Source organism: Equus przewalskii, chromosome 17, assembly GCF_037783145.1.
Source record: "Equus przewalskii isolate Varuska chromosome 17, EquPr2, whole genome shotgun sequence".
Lineage (NCBI taxonomy): Eukaryota > Metazoa > Chordata > Mammalia > Perissodactyla > Equidae > Equus > Equus przewalskii.
In genome coordinates this window covers 17,086,304-17,108,086 of record NC_091847.1, presented here as the reverse complement: position 1 = coordinate 17,108,086, position 21,783 = coordinate 17,086,304, and the positions used below count along the sequence as shown (strand labels likewise).

At 39.5% G+C, this 21,783-nt stretch overlaps 1 protein-coding gene and 1 long non-coding RNA gene across 15 annotated transcripts in view; one reads left to right on the top strand and one right to left on the bottom strand.

The window, feature by feature from the left end:
• Nucleotides 1-21,783, top strand: part of NCKAP5 (NCK associated protein 5) — a 917,518-nt gene that overhangs the window by 239,160 nt on the left and 656,575 nt on the right. The window lies entirely within an intron of this gene.
• Nucleotides 1,898-5,026, bottom strand: LOC139076696 (uncharacterized). Its single transcript, XR_011528583.1, has 2 exons — nucleotides 4,893-5,026; nucleotides 1,898-3,093 (listed from the first exon to the last, which is right to left on the bottom strand). It is a non-coding gene; the product is annotated as an uncharacterized lncRNA (long non-coding RNA).

The following is a 21,783-nucleotide window of genomic DNA, read 5'->3' as shown; positions in this document are numbered from 1 at the left end:
TGTATGGGCTACAATGGAGACTGACAGGATGGCACCCCCTGGAAGGGCATAAAGGATTTCATAGAAGGGAGGGTTGGAAACCACATGTAGATTAGACAAGTGCAGTTGGTCCAAAAGATGGCTGCAGGAAGACAGAAGCTTGGAAAGGTAGGTAAGAGCAAGGCCTTCCTTGCTGTGCTAAGGAATTTAATAAACTTTACTCTATGGGCAATGGAAGCTAATGAAGGTGAAAGGAAAAGAAGAGGTTCCTGTAAGAGCCCATGTGTAACCTTGACTTGAAAACCAGGGTGGAGGGAACACACCACTTACCATAGTTCTGTGTTCCCAAAGCAACGTTAATTAAAACCCTCAGAGCTGCCTTATCTCCTCTTTGAGAGAAATACCTGCTATTATCTCTCACCTTGGCCTGGCTGATGCCTCATCACTCAGTAACCCTTCCCAACTTCAATGTGACTTACTAATAAGAATTCTCCTATTCTCCTAACTACCTGTCTCAGTCCCAACTTCTAAATTCTCGTCATTCTGGCCTATCTTCTCTAGTAAAAAGTCTAATGCTTATTCCTGCCTTAGACCTGCATTCAGGTCTATTCCCAAGTTCCTTTGGTTACCATTAGTTTATCTTACCAAGTGTATCATGTACACACTACTACTAAATGCCTACCCTCCCATTAGGCAGCTATGTCTCCAGACTTCAACATTAGTTCACAATAAGCCAAAGGCTCAGATGTGCCTGGACCAACCAAACAGGAAGTCTTCTTTGTGGGATGCAGCACGCCAAGCCTGTCACCTTCTAGATCAGAGAGAGTACCTCTCCGGAGATGTTTGTAATTTACTTGGAGACAAAGGAATTCAACTCTAAGAGTGACAGATCATCCATTAGTGAATGTGATAGGATGGAGAGTTCTAGTTTTTTGAGTACTATTTGTGGTGTAGATTACTGGGAGAAATATACCTGTAAATTCTATTTTTTTTAGGCTCCCTGGAGAACATGGACCTATTAGTTAAAATGAGGGCAGAATTATCGTTTTCTTTATTTAAAAAATGATAAAAATCTCATTGGGAAAAGGATAGAGGAGTATACATTCAACAACAATTGGTTATACAATACTATGTAATAATCTGTCCAGCACTGTTCTAGGAACTATGGGATCACATATAATGTAAATTCCTAGCAATAATCACTATTCATATTTTTACATACTTGAGACCGTACTGCTGCTAGGTATCCTGAGTCTATCGTTTAATCTTATTTCATAAATGTTTCCTGTGATTAAAATATATTCAGAGATATTATTTTAAACAACTGCAGAATATGCTATAAGGATCCCATTGTTCTCCCTGGACATTTAAATCTGTTCTAAATTTAAACAGAGCTGACTTTCATCCACAACTACTAATTGTATTGCCAAAGGATGTGTTCATAACCCTAAAACATATAATAGGATTGTTATTGCTCATGCCACCCCAAACTATATTCAAACATATATTTTAAATAGTATGCAGCATTCTACCAAGGTTTCCTAATTTTTGGTAGTCAGATTTTTAAATCTGTGAATATGTTTCATAGATTTTATGAATACCTACTTAATTTAAAAAGTTATTTTGAGTCTAATTTTTAGTTACAAAATGCAATATAACTCTTAATTACCAGATAATGCACCAAAGGTAGGGTATCTTCTAAAAGCCCCAGGTATTGTATTCTGAACTTAGTTAACTTAGAAATTAGCCAATTCATTTACATACCTATCCCCATAGGAGAGTAAACACACCATGGAACAGGGATGTGATCTTTCCATGCCTAACACGGTGCTTGACACCCACAGGGAATTCAGTGGATCTGGGATTGAACTGTCTCTTAATTCTGTTACCAAACCATGGGCATCACTATATATGATGCTTTTTACTGTTCTCATTTAGCTCTTACCTTGCAGAATACGTACCCAGAGTTGTGATCTTTCCTTATGGGTTACAGATTTCATTCAATTGTTGGAATAACTAGCTACATTAAACCATAAAGTACATAAATGTTTAAACATCATTGCCATTTAAAACTATTTTGAGTTTTTTTTTTTTTAAATAAACAGAATTCAGAGATAAACTTTACCTTGGCTTCTAACTTTATTAATAATGCTTTATTACTATAGGCTTATTTTTAATCATGTTACAGATTACATTGGAGAAAAATAAGCATTTTATCAATGGGTCCCAACTTCAACAAGAAGCAAATAAAGGGCCATCCCTGTGGCTGAGTGGTTAAGTTTGCGTGCTCCACTTTGGCAGTCCAGAGTTTATGGGTTTGGATCCTGGGCGTGGACACGGCACAGTTCATCAAGCCATGCTGTGGCGGTGTCCCACATAGAAGAACTAGAATGACCTACAACTAGAATATACAATTATGTACTGGGGCTTTGGGGAGAAAAATAAAAAAGAAGATTGGCAACAAATGTTAGCTCAGTGCCAATCTTCTTCACACACACACAGCAAAAAGGAAATCAAAAATAAATGGATACCGTTAAATCATTGTATTAGTTTCCTAGGGCTGCTGTAACCCTAGGAATTTGGTGGCTTAAAACCACAGATCTTTTTTTCTCACAGTTCTGGAGACCAGACTTCTGAAGTCAGGCAGGGCTGTGCCCCGTCTAAAGCCTCCGAGGGAGAATCTTTCCTTGCCTCTTTCAGCTTCAGGTGGCATCCGTCTGTCCTTGGCTTGCGGTTGCAATGACTCCAATCTCTGCCTCCATCTTCACATGGTTTTCTTCTCCTTCTCCTCTTCTGCCCATAGCTCTCCTTTTAGTATCTCTTATAAAGACACTTGCCATTGGATTTAGAGCCCACTAGATAACACAGGACAATCTCATCTGGAGATCCTTAACTTCATTACATGCACAAAGACCCTTTTTCCAGGTAAGGTCACATTCACAGGTTTCAGGAGTGAGGATATAGGCACATCTTTTGGGGACCACAATTCAACCCACTGTAATCATTGACCCATAACGTTAAACTTCAGATGTTGCCCCATTGACAACCGGAAGCTGGATTTTGAGAGACTGAAATTGCAGTCTTCAATACTATCCAACTATTTCACGTGTGAATCTGTAAAAGAAAAGATGAAAAGTGCAAGTTGGAAAAGAGGTGTGGAATGAGGGCGGGTAAGATACTTAGAACCAAAAGTAATTTTAAAATATTTAAGAATGCTAAGTAAGGAAGACTGAGATTAGAAATGGAAAGACTTTTGTTTGCCAAAAATATGTTTTTGCAGACGTATAGTATTACAGACCTGCTTTATATATTTATGTAGCAATTTAATAGGAGCCAAAAATGTGGTCAATATCAATGGAACTTTTCTGTTTTAAATTGGCATGACTTTATGTGTAAACGGACTGGTTTTTACAGTTACTTAAGCATATTTAAATTGGGAGAACTACTGAGACCCCTAAATCCCCCTATTTTTCCTTAATTTTGATACACACAAGAGTCTACCTGTACTGTGCTATGTGGTCAGAAATGAAGGCCACACCAGTTACTTGAAAATACGATGAATGAATCATGTTAGTTCTCTTACACGTATTTCTAAATAAAATTGAAAGTTTCACACTGTCCTTTTTAATAATCTTCAAAAAGTGTTCTTATTAGAGAAGATTTCTTTTCAATGGAAATATTAGGAGGGAAAATTTAAAACTTCATATAAAATGCTGAAAAAAAATCCTGAAGTAGGCTTTTCCACTTTGAATTGCTCATCAATACATATGTACAGAATCTAAGAGATCTCCTCTCTCCCTGCCACGAGTGCCTCCCCCACCCAGCTCTGGATTGAAAGCTGGTCTTTTAATCTTAGGGTCAATGAGTCAGTCTTTATCTGTGCAATAAGTACCCTGAGCCTTTGCTGACACAGAGCCCTTATAACCTGATTCCCTCATTCTTCCCATCGACACCGCCCCTTGAACTGCTGCAAACCCTTCACTGCCCCTTAGCTTTTCTCCTCCTCTGCCGGGCATTTGTATAGCTTTTGTTACAAGCTGTGACGGTAAGAAGCAGAAAGTCACTGAGGCCAGCTCAAATAGAGAGTTGAGGGCGTTTTGGTGCAAGGCTCCAGTCTCCCTCTAAAAGGAAGCACACCTGGCAGGAGTTGAACCTGGGATCCAGGAAGCCCTCAGCGAGCTGGGAGGCCATCTCTGTGTTGGTGCTTTTCTGATTTGCTGTGTCTGATTCTTTATCTCTAATGTGGTTCTTCCTTTCTCAAAGTTTTCTTTTCTTCTCCATTATTCTCTGAAAAGCAGCCTCTGCAGCTGAATCCTAGTTTATGTGGCTTTTGACACCATTATCTGCACTGCAAATTCCAAGCCCAACTCCATGTTACAAACTTTCACCCATATTCTCACACTCTCTGCTTCCTGAAGCTTTTGATTGGCTAACTTTGAGTCAGGTGTTCAAAACTTGTCCAATCACCTCTGCCAAACAGTGGCCCACCCCCTTCCTGCTGCAGTGGTTGTTATACTTGGGTTGCCTCTCCCTCTCCATTTTGCTTTTCACACACCTTCACCCACTGGGCTTTGTTCTCCATCACCCCATACATTTTTCTCCAAGAACATCAATGTTGATGTATCAGACAATTTTACCACCCCTGAAATGTTGTTTGCTATTGTTCATACTCTCCAACTAGAATATGTATTTGTTTAAAATGCACACATTTTCTTCTACTTCTTATGCTCATTAAATTTTTAAAAATGTGGTTCAGAGTGATTCCGTTGACTGGCCTTATTGGTCAGATTGCTATTCTGTAGTGATACAATTTGGATAATTCAATTAAAACAACTCTTCTTTTGATGCATTAAAACACTCCAAATCAAGGTCTTTATCACATATCAGTATGCCAGATTTCTACCAAATATTACCTTATATCAGTTATTTCTCATCTTGAAAGTTTCTTCTTGATGAGTTTGAGTTTCTCTTCCAGAAGAATCAACTGCGATGTGAGGAAGGAAGACACGGTTGTCAGTTCCCTGGGAATCAGGTCTCTGCTCTGATGTAGGAATCAGAGGGTAGAACAGTGCCAGAAAGAAATGCATGCCTTAGCTCCTCCATCTCTCTGGTGAGCAACGCAAGTGCTGGCAGAAGCAACACCCACTCTGTGTAAAGTTTTTTCTCTGTGAGCCGACACTAGTTGGGGGCTGCCCTCTGATACAGGACTTCTCGGAAGATTCTCCCTGAATAGATTCCTCACCTTACTGATGCTAGAATTGCACAGAGCTCTCTTCTTTCGGCTTAGATCTTCTTGCCTGAGAATGTCCTGAACGAGTTACATATAAGAATTAGCAGCAGCAAGGACAATGCTAGCCCATGCATTGCCTGCATGCAAATTAGAAAAAGCACCCCTTCTTGTACACATCAGAAAACAGTTATAATGTACTGACTTATACTAGAACAAGACCTTACTGCTAGAAAAGTGCCATAATAAATATGAAAATCTAAAGTGGTTACACTGCGGCACTCTCGTGCAGTCCGCAACTTGTTACCCAGTGACCCCAGAGCTTTATTACTTAATCCCCAAAAATACGTGTGTGTTTTTTCTGCAAGCAGATTTTGAGAATAAGGATAGAAGAGGCAACAAAAAGTCCCCAGTAGACAGCGGACATGAAGGTTAGTGAGAAAGAACAGACTGGGAAAGAAAGGTACCCTTCAAAATTGCACGAAATTCCTATTGAATTTAACAAAAAAGGTATCTTTGGAAAATATTTTCAGATGTTGTTGAATCCCCTGTTCTTCCTGTCAAAGAGCTTGAACTCAAATGACCAGATGAACTCAAATGTGAAAAGACACCACAGGAAGGATTATTAGAGTTGGGTAAACAGCCATAAACAAAAACCTTTCTTTATTATAGGAAGAGTGTTTAGAGTCTTAGAAGTAAATGAAGATATTTGAGAGATTTTTTTTCAATTATTTTTAGGAGGTTTTCTTTTTGGGGAACAAGGAAACAAGTTTGATTTTGTTGTGTTATGTTTGGTTGATTGGAAGAGAAGTCTGACCTAACGGGTTGTTCCAGCTGGGTGTAAATGGTAATTGGTGATCTGTAATGTGCAAGGTCCTATCGTTACTTCTTTATAGAAGTTGCTTTCCTGATTTAGTTTTCACATCATTCTTGCATGATACGGATTTTCTCTCTGTCTCACATAGGAAGGAAGCTCAGAGAATGTGGTAGAGCTGAATTTCAATCTAAGTCCATCTAACTACAAGCCTGTGTCTTTCCCATTATAATTGCTGCTCCATAGACTTGGCTGAACAGTAATAATGGAAAAGATATCACTGTGTGTTATGGATTGAATTGTATCCCCTAAAAATTCCTATTATTTAAAAGAATTTCCATTCATTTCTATTATTAAATTTAAGTTCTAACTCCTAGTACCTCAGTATGTGACCTTGTATGGAGACAGGGTTTTTACACAAGTAATCAATTTAGGATGAGGTCATTAGGATGGGCCCTAATCCAATATGACTGGGGTCCTTATAAAAAGAGGAAATTTGGACGGACAGACAGACACAGGGAGATAAAGATAAAGACATGAAGATATAGGAGAGATGGAGTGATGCATCTGCAAGCCAAGGAATGCCAAAAATGTCAGCAAACCATCAGAAGCCAGGGGAAAGGCCTGGAACAGATTCTCCCTCACAGTCTTCAGGAGGAACTAACCCTGCCAACACCTTGATCTCAGACTTCTGGCCTCCAGAACTGTGAGAAAGTAAGTTTCTGTTGTTTAAGTCACTCCGTTTGTGGTACTCTGTTACTGCTGCCCTCGCAAACTATGTCTCTTAACTCATATGGTCAGAAGCCAAGGATAAATACCCTGAATCCCACGCTGGATGTCTCAATATGATGTGAGAAGCAAATAGGGACCACTATGGGTTTTGAGAAAGGAAAGGATCAGCATGGGATGAGCTATTCTTGTTAGTTGGTTGAAAACCAGCTGGGGTCAGCTGGGCTGGGAGAGCTGAGGCTGGAAAAATGAGAACACTTACAACCACATTTTTCATTTTGCTGGAGTTTTGCTTTATGCTTACTAATTTTGTCTCTACCTTTTATTAGAATGGATAAAGCTCATTTAACTTTATGCATCTTGATTAAACTCCAAGCAGAATTTTTATGACATTCCTCAGCTTGCCAGCTTTGCCGGCCATATCCGTTGTATTTTACATGTCTTGGTGACTCAGTCATTCTTCCACAATATTCTCACAGGCAATGAATGGGAAAGTTGAAAAGGAAAATGGGAAGGAGAGGGAGAGATAGAGAGACTTACAAAACTGGTATGTTGGATAGGGGGATGATTTATCCTTGTTATGTATGCAACAGTTTAGTTTGGTTCTTGAGGAAAATAGAAGGTGTTTAGATGACAGTAGAATAACTTTCCTGGAAACCAATAGAAACTATGACACAGTGATCTGATAGTTCTAGAAATCTGCTTGAAATGTTTATACACACAAACACACGATTTAAATAATTGCTAGAAGGGCAATCTCTCTCCTGCATATTAACCACAAGCCCAAATGGTAACCAATAGCATTCAACGTGAAGGACTTACTTGGTCTTATTTGTTCTAACCAAACAAGCCTTGGATATTTTGCTTCCAAAAAAATCTTCAGCCCCGGCCATTACATATGAGCAGAAGAGTCCTCTTCCTAGTGTTGAAGAGTATTCTGTGAATGGAGGGTTAGGGACGGCATTGCGTTAGATACACAATCCTTCCAGCTTGTCCATCTCTCTGATGGACAGTGCCATGAGGATGGAAGCTGGCAGGCCCTGGCAGGCGTGCTCCTCACATACCCCAGACCTGGTTCCCTTATCAACCCCTTAGAAAGCTTTAATGTGTTAGTGTGAACTGTTCGTTTCTGAACTAAGAAATGCTATTCCTATCTGGACTAACGTTATTAACTGGTTTCTCATAGATAAAAGCAACAATAATAGCAGCTGACATGTACTGAGTATTTGCTATGGACAGGCATACTGCTAAGTATTTTATTTATTTCATTTAATTTTTCGAGGGGCATAGTGGGAACGATCCCATGTATTATTTCAAGACCAGGTAAATAAATCTGCCTTTTATTTATTTACGTTTTTCTTTGTATGCAATTTTATTTTATTTTTAATTATTTTTTATTGCCGTAACATTGGTTTATAACATTATAATAAACTTCAGGTGTATGTCATTATATTTTGACTTCTGTGTAGATTACATCATGTTCAGCACCCAAAGACTAATTACCATCCATCACCACACACATGTGCCTAATCGCCCCTTTCGCCCTCCTCCCTCCTCTCTTCCCCTCTGGTGACCACCAATCCAATCTGTCTATATGTGATTGTTTATTGTTGTTTTTATCTTCTACTTATGATTGAGATCATACGGTATTTGACTTTCTCCCTCAGACTTATTTCACTTAGCATAATATCCTCAAGGTCCACCCATGTTGTCACAAATGGCCAGATTTCATCATTTCTTATGGCTGAGTGGTATTCCGTTGTGTATATACACCACATCTTCTTTATGCATTTGTCCCTTGATGGGCACCTAGGCTGCTTCCAAGTCTTGGCTATTGTGAATAATGCCTCAATGAGCATAGGGTGCATGTATCTTTACACATTCATGTTTTCATGTTCTTTGGATAAACACCCAGCAGTGGAATAGCTAGATCATATGGTATTTCTGTTCTTAATTTTTTGAGGAAACTCCATGCTGTTTCCCATAGTGGCTGCACCAGTTTGCACTGCCACCATCAGTGTACGAGGGTTCCCTTCTCTCCACATCCTCGCCAACACTTCTTGTTTCCTGTCTTGTTCATTATAGCCATTCTGACGGATGTGAGGTGATATCTCATTGTAGTTTTGATTTGCATTTCCCTGATAGTTAATGATGTTGAACATCTTTTCATGTGCCCGTTGGCCATCCATGTATCTTCTTTGGAGAAATGTCTGTTCAGATCTTTTGCTCTTTTTTTTTTTTTTTTTTTTAAAGATTGGCACCTGAGCTAACTTCTATTGTCAATCTTCATTTTTTTCCTTCTCCCTAAAGTCCCCCAGTATATAGTTGTATATTCTAGTTGTAGGTCCTTCCAGTTGTGCCATGTGGGATGCCACCTCAGCATGGCTTGATGAGCAGTACCATGTCTGTGCCAAGGATCTGACCCAGAGAAACCCTGGGCCACCGAAGTAGAGCATGCAAACTTAACCACTCCACCACAAGGCTGGCCCCTTGCCCATTTTTAAATTGGATTATTAGTTTTTTTGTTGTTAAGATGTATGAGTTCTTTGTATATTTTGGATATTAACCCCTTATCAGATATATGGTTTGCAAATATCTTCTCTCAATTGTTAGGTTGTCTTTTTGTTTTGTTGATGGTTTCCTTTGCTGTGCAGAAGCTTTTTAGTTTGATGTAGTCCCATTTGTTTATTTTTTCTACTGTTTCCCTTGCCTAGTCAGACATGGTACTTGAAAAATATGCTCCTAAGACCAAGGTCAAAGAGCATATTGCCTATGTATTGTTTCAGGGTTTCAGGTCTTACGTTCAAATCTTTAACCCATTTTGAGTTGACTTTTGTGCATGGTGTAAGGGAATGGTCTACTTTTCCTTCTTTTGCATGTGGCTGTCCAGTTTTCCCAGCACCATTTATTGAAGAGACTCTCCTTTCTCCATTGTGTGTTCTTGGCGCCCTTGTCAAAAATTAGCTGTCCATAGGTGTGTGGGTTTATTTCTGGGCTCTCAATTCTGTTCCATTGATCTGTGTGTCTGGTTTTATGCCAGTATCATGCTGTTTTGGTTACTATGGCTTTGTAGTATATTTTAAAATCAGGGAGTGTGTTACCTTCAGCTTTGTTCTTTTTTTCTCAGAATGGCTTTGGCTATTTGGCGTCTTTTGTTGTTCCATATAAACTTTAGGATTCTTTGTTCTATTTCTGTGAGAAATGTTGTTGGAACTCTGATAGGGATTGCATTGAATCTGTAGATTGCTTTAGGAAGTATGGACATTTTAACTATGTTAATTCTTCCAATCCAAGAGCACAGAATATCTTTCCATTTCTTTGTGACTTCTTCAATTTCTTTCAACAATGTTTTATAGTTTTCAATGTACAGATCTTTCACCTCTTTGGTTAAGTTTATTCTTAGGTATTTTATTCTTTTTGTTTCAATTATAAATGGGGTTGTATTCTTGATTTCTTTTTCTGCTACTTCCTTGTTAGTGTTAAATCTGCCTTTTAAATATTTCTGTCCCCTGTCGTCTCCGGACCCTGGGTTAGGCATTTTCACACATGATTTAAAGCTTTGATCCTATCTGCCTGGGCCTACCTTGGAGGCCAAGGAACTGTAATTTCTTTGGTCTGTTTTCTCCTCACGCCATCCTGGTGACTTCTTTGATGAATTGAGTTGCCTTTCCTTATGTGATCTAATTCTGTTATATGTTTTTTGAGGTTCCTCCTCCAAAATGGTACCTGGGGTTTCTGTGAAGAAGCATCACTACTTATTTATTGGATTCGCTTGCAAGGTTTGGATAACCATTCCCAAAGCCCAAACTGAAAGGGTCTAATACCTCTTGTTCCTTTTGCCACATAAAAGCTTTTTGGGGTGAACACTATAATCCCAACTCTAGTCTTTAAATCAACTAGGTGCATATGTTCTTACTGATTTTTGGGTCCCTTGGCCTGTAGCTGCCTCAGCCTGCAGTCTCTATCCACACACCCACCTCCTTCATCCGACTAACACATGTCCGTTCTTAGCTTTTGTCTTAGGTGGTCCATCTCCTCAGAGAGTTTTCCTTCACTCCTGCGTCTGAGTTGGAGACTTTGCTAGATGCTTCCATGCACTTGGCCTACCATAGCCTGATCTCACTACTTATTCTGTAACTGTGTATTTACTGTCTGAACACCTACTACAAGCAATTCAAAGGCAGGGCCTGGATTTAGTTCACTTTGCCTAGTACAGTCTGACTTCTAAAAGTCAAGCCAGAATATTTGTTGAAAGAGTGAATGAAGAATGCATGTCTCCATCCTCATGTTTACGAAGTTGTTTGATTGCTTATGCAAATCACCTGTTATGCGAAAAGAGGGCAGGGCTCTTTCTAACTTGTCTTTGTGTGCTGAGTGCCCAGTATGAGCCCTGGTCAGAAATAGGGTTGAATGAAGGAATAAGAAAATGGGGACCAAGATCCCTGTTAAGAACTCTCTTATGTCATCTTTCATCCTGTTTCTTGGCAGTAAAAGCTCAGAAGGAAAGAGAACCTTTGGTATTTGGTTTGCTTCTTGATTCCATCCTAGTGCTAATGGCCTTTGGCCAAAGCAGAGCAATTTTCCTTCCCAATATTTATAGCACCAAGGTTCTTAGTAGTTGTTTGTTTTACTTCATAGATAGGAAGATGGCTTAGAGAAGAAAAGATCCCCATGGTGGGAAGGGTGAGTAAAGTTATCATTTATTCATTTCTGGTTGTTTTGGAGGCTGGGTTACACAAGATTACTGAAATAGGTAGTAGAACTAATATTTTTTTTATAAATATTGAAACCTGCTAGCTTTATATATGAATCTGTGATGCTGTGCTAGCTCAGCGTGAAAGATGAATGTAATTGATGTGTGCCTATAAACAGTAGCAGTTCCCTGGATATTCCAGATCCATTTTATAGAGTTGAAACCTGCTTGGTTTTTTGTTTGTAATTAAAACTGCAAGAATTTTTTATTAACTATTGCTCACACCTCAGTGGTTTTCTGAATATTTTTAGGGCCTCTGGTGAGGACTGCTAGGCAGGTGCAGATGCACGTGAAATAATGTGCATATATAAGCACATTTTTGATAACTGAAAGCTTTCATGTGCTCAACTAAATTTCAAACAACTTGGAACAAAGAGGCAGACCAATAGGTCCTCAAAATGCTGCCGGATGGAGGATTTTGACAAGGTCAAACTGAGTTTATTACTCAATGGCTCAATGGTTTCCACTCAAATCTCTAATAACATAAGCATAACATATAATTCCTCCCTCGGAAAGCTCTGTTTCACTCATTTACATCTTTGGTATAACATCCAAAATTCTAGTTTCCAAAAAGAGCTGGTTAGTTTGAATGTGGAACTGTCAGTTCAGTCAATAGCTCTTGATTCAGCAGACAGTCTCATTATTTGTCTGATTGTAAATCTTGGTTTCTGTACTGAGATGACTCTAGACTCAGTTCCCTACTGAGAACTTTTTCTGAAAAATGATCAAATTACGGGAAGCTACAAGGTCAGTTTTAGGCTCTGTTGCTTTCTAAGAGTGTCATATTAAATCAGTCATGATTTAATAATATACATGATCCCTCCATATTCTTGTAAACTTATAGCAAGCTAGAGTCTCCCAATGCTGAATTGAATTGTCTTCTTTGTCTTTGAGTGTAGTGGGCCTTTAGGGTACATGTTAAGAGTTTGAGAGAAAAGAAACTAATTATGGACTTTGATAAATGAATATAAAAGCTAAAATAAATTTATTAGATTGTAAGCTTCTTAAGGTGAGGCAGCTGTATCTTTATGCATTCATCTTTTCCATAAATAGCTACTGAGCACTTGAGATGTACCAGCCATTGGGATAGGTCCTGAAAATATAAAGGAAAAAAACGACAAGAACAATAAGGGTATAGTCATAGTCTCTGTCTTTAGGGAGTTCACCATCTAATGGAGAAGACAGAAGCAAAGATAAGTAATTACACCTTTTTTTAGTGGTATCATACTTGGGATGTGCACTTAGTATAATTGCAATACCATTAATCAAACAAAGAGTGTGTGTATGTGGGGGGTGAGTTTTGCTGACAGACATGACTGAGCAAAGCTATGGGGATGGGGGTTAGAAAGAGCCTAGCTCACAAAGGGAATCTGTAAGCCATTTTGCGTTGCTGTAGCCTTCATCATGGGTTAGTAATCCATTGTAGTCGAGGCTGGAGAGTTACATAGGGTTAGATCTTGGAGGGCATTGTGTGCCAGGTTAAGAACCTTAAATTTCACTTGTGAGCAAAGGAAAACCAGTGGTATGAGCCAATTTCCCCTTTACACAGTTTACTCTAGTGATTCTGCTGAAGATGGGTCTGTAGCTAGCAAAATAGAGGCAGGGCGATCCATCAGCAGCCTTAGTGAGAAATGATGAGGATCTGAATTAGGGCACTGAGGACTGGCTGTGTAGACGGATACAATGTTTTAGAGACAACAGCAAATTTAGAGAATGAGACGAGGGAGTTAAGGAGAGAGGGATGGAAACCTGAGTGACCAGATGGATGATGGGGCCATCAATTAAGAGGATGCAGAAGGGTTCAGGGGGAAGTCAAAACATTCTTTATGACATGTTGAGTCTGACTTGTCCATGGAACATTCAAGTCAACATGTCCAATATGTAGTTAGATATGGTAGTCTGAATATCGGGTGGATGTCTGGACTGAATATTTAGACTTGGGGACTCTCAGGAAGTAGATGGTAGGTGACATTACAATAGAGGCAGAGAGCTCTGTGGGGGAAGGGGAAAGGGGATACAGGTGAGAAGAATGTGGAGGCCGAGGGCAGAAATTTTCAGAACATCAACCTAAAAAAGGACATATCTATATATCTAGGCATTCTCAGGGCCCAACACAATGCTTGGGGCATATGAAATTTTCAATATATAAAAGTGAATAAATTATCCATAAATAAATTGTGAAGGTGTGAACAAAAGTTAAAAGGTAAACGAGTTTTAATGTAGTGGTTCTCATCCCTGAGGAGACAATGGAATCACAAAAGAGTCTTTAAAAAATTAAATTATCAGTGACCAAGCCCCACTCTCCAGAGATCTGACTTATTCGTTCTGGGATGGGACCTAGACTTAGCTCACACATGTGTGTATATTTTTATTTCTGCAAGCAATTTCATTATGCAGCCAGAGTTAAGAGCTACCAAAATAACAAGTGTTGGAGAGGATATGAAAAAAACGAACCCTCATACACTGCTGGTGGGAATGTAAACTGGTGCAGCCACTATGGAAAACAGTATGGAGATTCCTCAAAAAATTAAGAAGAGACCTACCATATGATCCAGCTATTCTACCTCTGGGTATTTATCAAAAAAACACAAAAACTCTAATTTGAAAATATATATGCACCCCTATGTTCATTGCAGCATTATTCACAATAGCCAAGACTTAGAAACAACCTAAGTATCCATCAATGGATGAATGGATAAATAAGATGTGGTATATATACACAATGGAATACTTAGCCATACAAAAGATGAAATCTTGCCCTTTGTGACAACATGGGTGGACCTTGATGGCAATTATGCTGAAAACACCATATGATTTCACTCATAGGTGGAAGATTAAAACAACAAACACACACATAGGTATAGAGAATAGATTGATGGTTATGGGGGTAGGGGTGAAAGGGGTAAAAGGGCACATAAGCACAGTGGTGGATGGCATTAGTCTAGGGTTGGTGAACATGATGTAGTGTATACAGAAATCAAAATATAATGAAGTACATCTGAAATTTATATAATGTTATAAACCAATGTGTCTTCAATAAAAAAATTAATGAAATAAAATAAGCTATTATGCTGATCAACAAAAAAAAGAACTACTACTCTAGAGGAAATAAGAGTCAGCTGGAAAGAGTAATGAGGAGGTGGGAGCCCTGGCTGGCAGAATGGGAAGGAGACAAGAGAAAACCAAGAAATGTTGTAGATTTAGGAAAAAGAGAATATTAAGATTAGAAAGAGCATACTCTATAAGAAATCAGGCAAAGATCAGGTCTAAGAAAGAATTAGATCTGAGGAGCTGGATGAGAAGGAGGAACTAGTATGGAAACAGGTTCCTGCAGGCCTCAGCCACGTGCATGTAGCTTTGTGTCCTCTCTGGTATGCACATAATAGGTACAGTAAACCAAAAAGTCAAGGGACTAGTCATCACCAACTGGTATCCAAGACATTCCTAGAGGTTGAAATAGTCTCCAATTGTAAAATAGAAGCCACTGGAAGCAGTCTTCCCCCTTTTGGGGCCTGAAGTATAACAAGTACAGACTTATCCTGTGAGATATAGGTTTTGACAACAGTGGGCCTGGCTGCCATTAAATATCCACAGGACACAGCCTAATTTCTTTTCATATTTTTACTGATGGGCAAGTGTCACCATGTAAATGTTGCTTCCCATTCCTAGTGATGGGTATCTGCTGGAGGTAAGGTTGAAAGCTGCTTCGATGCTGAGGATTTGATCAAGATGCTTCAGGTATTCTCCCAATAGGAGAACTGTTCTCATCAAGATATTACTTAGAATATCTCGTGACCTGGAAGCCATACTGTTGGCTCACCGCATTCTGAGGGTTAATTTTGGTTTCAGGATTCTATTGTTGAAAGAATAAGCCATTAGATGTTCACTCTGAGAAAGCAAAGTAATTTGGTGTGAAAAGAATTTAGTACATTGCTCAACATTGGAGTTCTCTGGCAAATGAGAAACAGAGAGAGAGAGAGGGAGAGCACAAGGGTGGGGTAGAGGAGAGAGAGAGCCTGCATCCATGTGAATATATGAGCAAGCCCGGGACTACGCATTCTAATTGTTTCAACTCTCTTGAGAACACTGTGATCCAGTTGGCTGTGGCATACCTCAGAAATATGTGGTCCAGTGAGTATAGTTAATTATCAGCTTTGGATGTTAGAAACTGCTGCAAGACTATGATATAGAGCAGGAGAACCTTGTGTTCTCTGATGTGCTTTATGCTGAATCTCTAATAAATACCAGAGCATTAGGAACTGCCCTCTGGTATGTTCTGACAGTCCCCAGGTTAATCATTATCCCCTACCTGAGACACTTGGGTACCTATGTACTTGGCGTCTCTGCCTCAAATTATGAGGCTGATGCCTGGGTGAGAGAATGAGTCTGAGATGACAAGACATAAGACATCATGGAAGTCACATCTTAACCCAGAGGAATGGCTTGGCTTGGATCTTAGGATGTACAATGCTCCCAAGAACAAGCCATTTTGCAGAAATATGCTGGTGAGCTCTATGAATGACTGATACAGCTAAGGAGCTACTTTACTTCAGAAATCCAAGAATATATCATTTTCATACATGCCTGGAAGCTGTGAGTGATTATGATACTAGTTGCATCATAAGCAGTGGCATAAGCTTAAACACCAGGCCTTCAAGTTTTCATTCACTCATTCATTCATTCATTCAATATTTTCTGGTGTCTACTCTGTGTCAGCTTTTGATTAGGAACTGAAGATAAAATGGTGAGGTCTTGGTTCCATGGAGTCTGCAGACTAGTGAGCCAGGGTGGTAGGTGAGGAGACAATGACCTAATGAATGTATAATTATAAACTCATGCAAGTTCTCCTAAGAAAAGACATACTTATCCGTGAGAGTGTATTACAGAGAAGTGACCTACACTGGGGAATCTGAAGAGGCTCCTTTGAGAAAGTGAATCTAGAGCTGAGATGTGAAGCATGGAAAAGGATCCAGAAAGAAGTGAAATATGTAAAGGTCCTGTGGTGAAAGGAATCATAAAGAGCCAGGGACCTGTGAGAGGACCAGTGTGCTGGTGTGCAGACAGTTAGAGGAGAATTAAGGGATGAGGCAGGAAAGATGGATGGTGTCAGATCATGTAGGGATTGGAGTGTCATATTAAAACTTATGAGAAGTTATGGAATGGTTTTAAGTGGAGGCAAGTGACAGTCAGAATTCTGACTTGAAAAAAAATCACTCTGGCCACTTGTGGTGAACAGAATGGGGAAAGGGGTGTCATAAATGTGAGAAGACCAATTAATAAGTTATTGCAGAAGTCTAGGCAAGAGATAACAGTATTTAAGACTATCATGGTAATAGGGAAGATAGAGAGAAGTGGATGCTTCCCAAGATATCTAGGTAGACAATTTATGATGATGTTGATTGGATTTGAGATTGAGGAAGAGGGAGGAGTCAGAATGACCTCTAGCCTTCACTCCTGCGTAACTGTGTGAATAGAGGTTTTACCAACAGAGAAGTACTGGAAGAGGACTACATTTGTTGTTGTTGCTTTGACACGGGTGTACCGTGTAAATCATGAGTTTAATTTTGAATGCGATGTTTGAGTATCTTTGGGCGACCTGGGGAAGAGATGTTCTGGAAGTGCAGCCTCAAACCTGACCTGTGAAATTCCTTCCTGATACCCTCCCACACAAGGCTTCTAGAAGTAGCTGTGCAGCGCCCCCTGGAGGAACTTTCACTTTTGTAGCTTATCTTGACTCCACATGATGGCTGGCTGCTGTCTTGTCCCAAGGAGCATGGTCAGCCATTACACAAGTTTTTTTTTCCTCTAAAACTAGGGCATGATGTGGTTCTCTATCTCTAAATCCATATGCATATCTGTACCCAGTTTATCCTAGCAGTGGCTACTGTGGCTTTAGGAACCATTTGGTACAGTGGGAGAAATCATGTTTAGGTGGAATTGATTCCCAGGTGGGCTCTGCCATAACTAGCTGTGTGATTTGGTCATTGCGATTTCTCAAGATCAAAATTTCCTCCTGGGTGAGACAATCAGTGGAACTAGATAGCCTGTAAGAGTCCTTCTGGCTCTAGAATCTCATTGATTCTAATTCCTAATCTCAATCTCCACTAGTGAAACAGTTTGGGGAATGGAGATAAATACATTTCTAGATACGCAGAGTAATTTTTGGCCATTTTGGTTTGCTCACCCAATAGGGCCTTAAACCATCCGTCCTTTATTAATCATCCTTTAATCAGGTTATTTATCATTTCTAGGAATTTTTGAATAGGGATGGAGAAACATTTCTTAAATGCTGACTTTGATTCATGGGCCCTGGTTACTGTGGTGCTCTCTTGAGGAGGATTCTGGGTGCTGGCCTGGTGGCACAGCAGTTAATTTCACATGTTCCACTTTGGTGGCCCAGGTTTCGCTGGTTTGCATCCCAGGTGCAGACATGGCACCACTTGGGAAAAGCCATGCTGTGGTAGGCGTCCCACATATAAAAGTAGAGGAAGATGAGCACGGATGTTAGCTCAGAGCCAATCTTCCTCAGCAAAAAGAGGAGGATTGGCAGTAGTTAGCTCAGGGCTAATCTTCCTCAAAAAAACAAGAGAAGGATTCTGGTACAGCATCTTGGCTGGGAGGAGAAAGTGCCATAATTGATTGGTGATGTCTGTTGTCGGTATGGGATAGGGAGCCATAGCATCATCAGCGCCATACCTTGTCATCCCAATTCTGAGATCTGGTGTCTATGTCTGTCCTGCTGATTCATGAGCACTATCTGGTGGTTAAAATAAGTAATTGTGGGATTATTCTTTCTCAAACTTGTTCTGGAGCTGACGGTTTCCACTATCTTTCATTGTGTTGAGTTCTCATGTCATTCCCAACTATTTGGTGGGATAAGAGGTGGGGGTTGACTTTATGACCAGTTCATTTTGTTTACTGGTTAATACTGTTTTGCACTTCCTGCAGAAAATGTTAAGTGTTTACTTTTCTGTTTTTAAAAGGACAGTCTAACAGAAATGAATCTATCTTTCTTTGTTGGTTGAGAATCATACGGGAACTTAGAGTTAGTCTTCTAAACTAGAGCTTCTCAACTTTAATGTGCATCCACCTCAGCTGGTGGTCTTGTTAAAACCCAGATCCTGGACTGTACTCCCAGAGACCCTGATTCAGTAGGTCTGGGCAGGGCCTGAGATTCTGACAAGCTGCTTGTCTGGGCCCACATAGAGAATAGCAAAGGTCTAGCCAGCACTACTAATTGTACACCAGCAAAGATGGAGGTAGATAAATTAAAAGAGATGAATGTTTTGTAGTTAGTCATACCCTAAACCTGCTTACTTTTGATAATTAATACTGCTCTCTAAATTCTCGATGTGAATTTATTTTTATATGATTAGCTTTTTTTACCTAAGAGTAGAACGCAGGAAAAAAATACTAGTTTATGGAGGTCTTTGGTTAATTACATTCCAGACAGTTTTATTGAGCTCCTAGAACGCACAATATATACCACAAAATGTAGTTACTTAATTGTAACTTTCTTTTTAAAACTTCAATTGTTTTGTTTAACTATAAAAATAATACTAGCTCAGTGTTAGAAATTCAGACGATGCAGAAATGCATAAAATAGAAACTGGAAAAATATCCTCTCCCAAACCTGTTCCTCAGACTCAATAACATCATTAAACAGTTTGGACAGTTTGCTGTGAACTTTTAGCTTTTTTCCTGTGCTTGTGTAAATCCTGTCTGTCTGTGTATTCACATAAATATACAAATAAATATTTTAGAGGGAAAAAACAAATAAACATATTTTTTCCTTTCTAAAAGGGAAAATTAGATTGTAAGTTCCACAGGAAGAGATTCAGAGGGGCCAAGAGTAAAGATTTTCTCTCTCCCCTTTTCTCTCGTATTTCTGCCCTTTGCTTTTTGATCCTTACCATATATTATTTTGAACATCTTTCCAAATAAGTACATTTGTTTATTTTCTTGCTAGTGTTTTAGTTGTGTTGGGCTGGTTCCTTTCATCTGACCATAAATCCCAATTTTTGTTTTTGTCCATTTCACAGAATGTCTTACGCAGAGATGGGTATGAGATTTCTGGTAAATATGATTGATGCATTTCTCTGCACCGTGAAGTGTCCTGACATCACAGTGTCTTATTTTCTCAGGTCTGGAATGTAATATTAATTATGCTTACTCATCTAGTTCATAACCATTTATTGACCACCTACAGTGTGCCAGGTATTGACTATCTGCGTGTGCCAGGCAGGATACAAAAGTAAATCAATGAGAAGGCCATGGTTCCTGCCCACATTGAGCTGGCAATCTGAGTGAAATAAAGAGCCTGGGTGTTTCACTGCAATTTTATTTCAAAAAGATAAGACTTGGTATTTTGTGAGTTTTTAACGAGAACAAGAAACTCTTGGTAACTTTCCTCCCTTCTTTTGACATGAGAGGATGAGACCATCACTAGCCCTGAGATTTCTTCCCCACCTTTGGCCAGAATCCAGTTTGGTGAAATACATCTGGAGGTCAGATGCTGGGTGGGGCAGTCCAGAAAACAATTCTTTCTCCATAAATGCTTCAAAGGACATGCAAGGGCAAGACTAAGAAGTTGTTATTTCGAACCGAGAGAGAGATGCACATTGGGATTTACAGGAAAAGCGGTGAGCTTTATTAATTTATTTGTTAGAGCACTGGAGTGTGAAATAATGTTTTTTGACCAATGCAAAGGTGGAATATGAATTCATGCTGCAATTCAACTGATGTTATACGTAAACCCTATTTGCATTAGGCACCATTGGCGTATTATGTAGATAGAGTTCTATCGTTATACAAAGACTGCCATTATTGACGAGGCGGCTCTTAATAGCCTGGTTACATTATCTGGATATTGAGAGCACCAGGATTTATTTTCCTGTGGCATCCTACTTTATTTTTAGGATTTCTTTTAAAGCTCATTTATTGAAATAATTAGAAACAAATTGCTCACATCCGCATGGGTAGGATAAGCTCCTTAACAAATCACCACTCCACAATCATTCCAGGTTAGGCTTTTGGAAAAATACTCCTGCAAACTTTTATCAGGAAGCATGAAGACTGTATAGGTTTTAAATTTAATACTTGATAATCTTCTGAAAATAGTTGAGTAGCACTTAATGAGCTTGGCCTTTCTGCAATTAAGATGTTCTGAATGAGAGAGAGATGGAACGGAGGGAGGTTTCGTTCTTTTCGATTAGTTTGTTTCATGGCACACTCTGCTGCTGCTCTGCCTCTGATACCCTTTGAGCAGCTGTGGGCTGCTCCCTGTGCTGGGACAACCCGGCCTAACAAGGAAGGGTGGGCAGGTTAATTACACCTGGCGCTCTTCAGTCCCACACTCCCTGCCTGGATTTGCACACTTTGGATGGAAGTCATCCCTTCCAATCTGACTTCAGGCAATTAGGTGCAAAAACTGGCAGATGGAGCTAAAAAGTTGGATTCAGATTCTCCAAACTGGTTATTCAGTGAAAATTTGAGAGTTGACATAAGAAGTCAGATTGTTTTGCGTCTGTAATTTACCTAAAAAGCAAACAAAATTGTCTCTTAGAGTATCATTTTAATGCTAGTATTAGGTTTTTCATTCCACTGACAGGCCATATCTTTCTCTTTGGTTAAGTTCGGATTTTTCTGAACTTTAGTTTTTGGGTATAATCCTCACGACTTTCCATATATTAGGAAGATCTGTGTTACCATTCACTTTACCTATAATTTTTTCTTTATATCAACTCTTTTTTAAATTTACCATAACCATAAGCAAGAATAATAATGAGTTATGGCGTTAGTTTCCTTATAAAACTATTATAAAAGGTTAGTTTTATTTATTTTTATTTTTTCCTAATATATGTTGAAATAAATACATAGCTGTGAAGGTGTAAGTATGTTTTTTGTGAACTGCCTACAATCATCCCACAAAACCCTAGTGGTACGTATAACACACTTGGGGAAACCCTGCTTTCTTCCAAGCCTGATCCCCTGTGATTGCGGATGATCGGAGCGGGTTGTGAAAGCAGGCCCGGCACTGGCAAATTGTCTTGCTCCCTTGCCTGAGTCAGAGCTTTCACTTGACTCAGGATGCCAAGGCCAGATTGGGGGCTACACTTTGCCTGGCTCCATCACTAGCCTGGTCCAGCTCTCATCTCCCTCTTATCAGTATGCTTCATGCCTTCTGTCTTCCTATAGATCAGCTGTCCTCATATGTCATGTGCTCTTTAGAACACTAAGACTACTGCCTTTACTCTAAACCTCACCCTGCTTTGCACATGG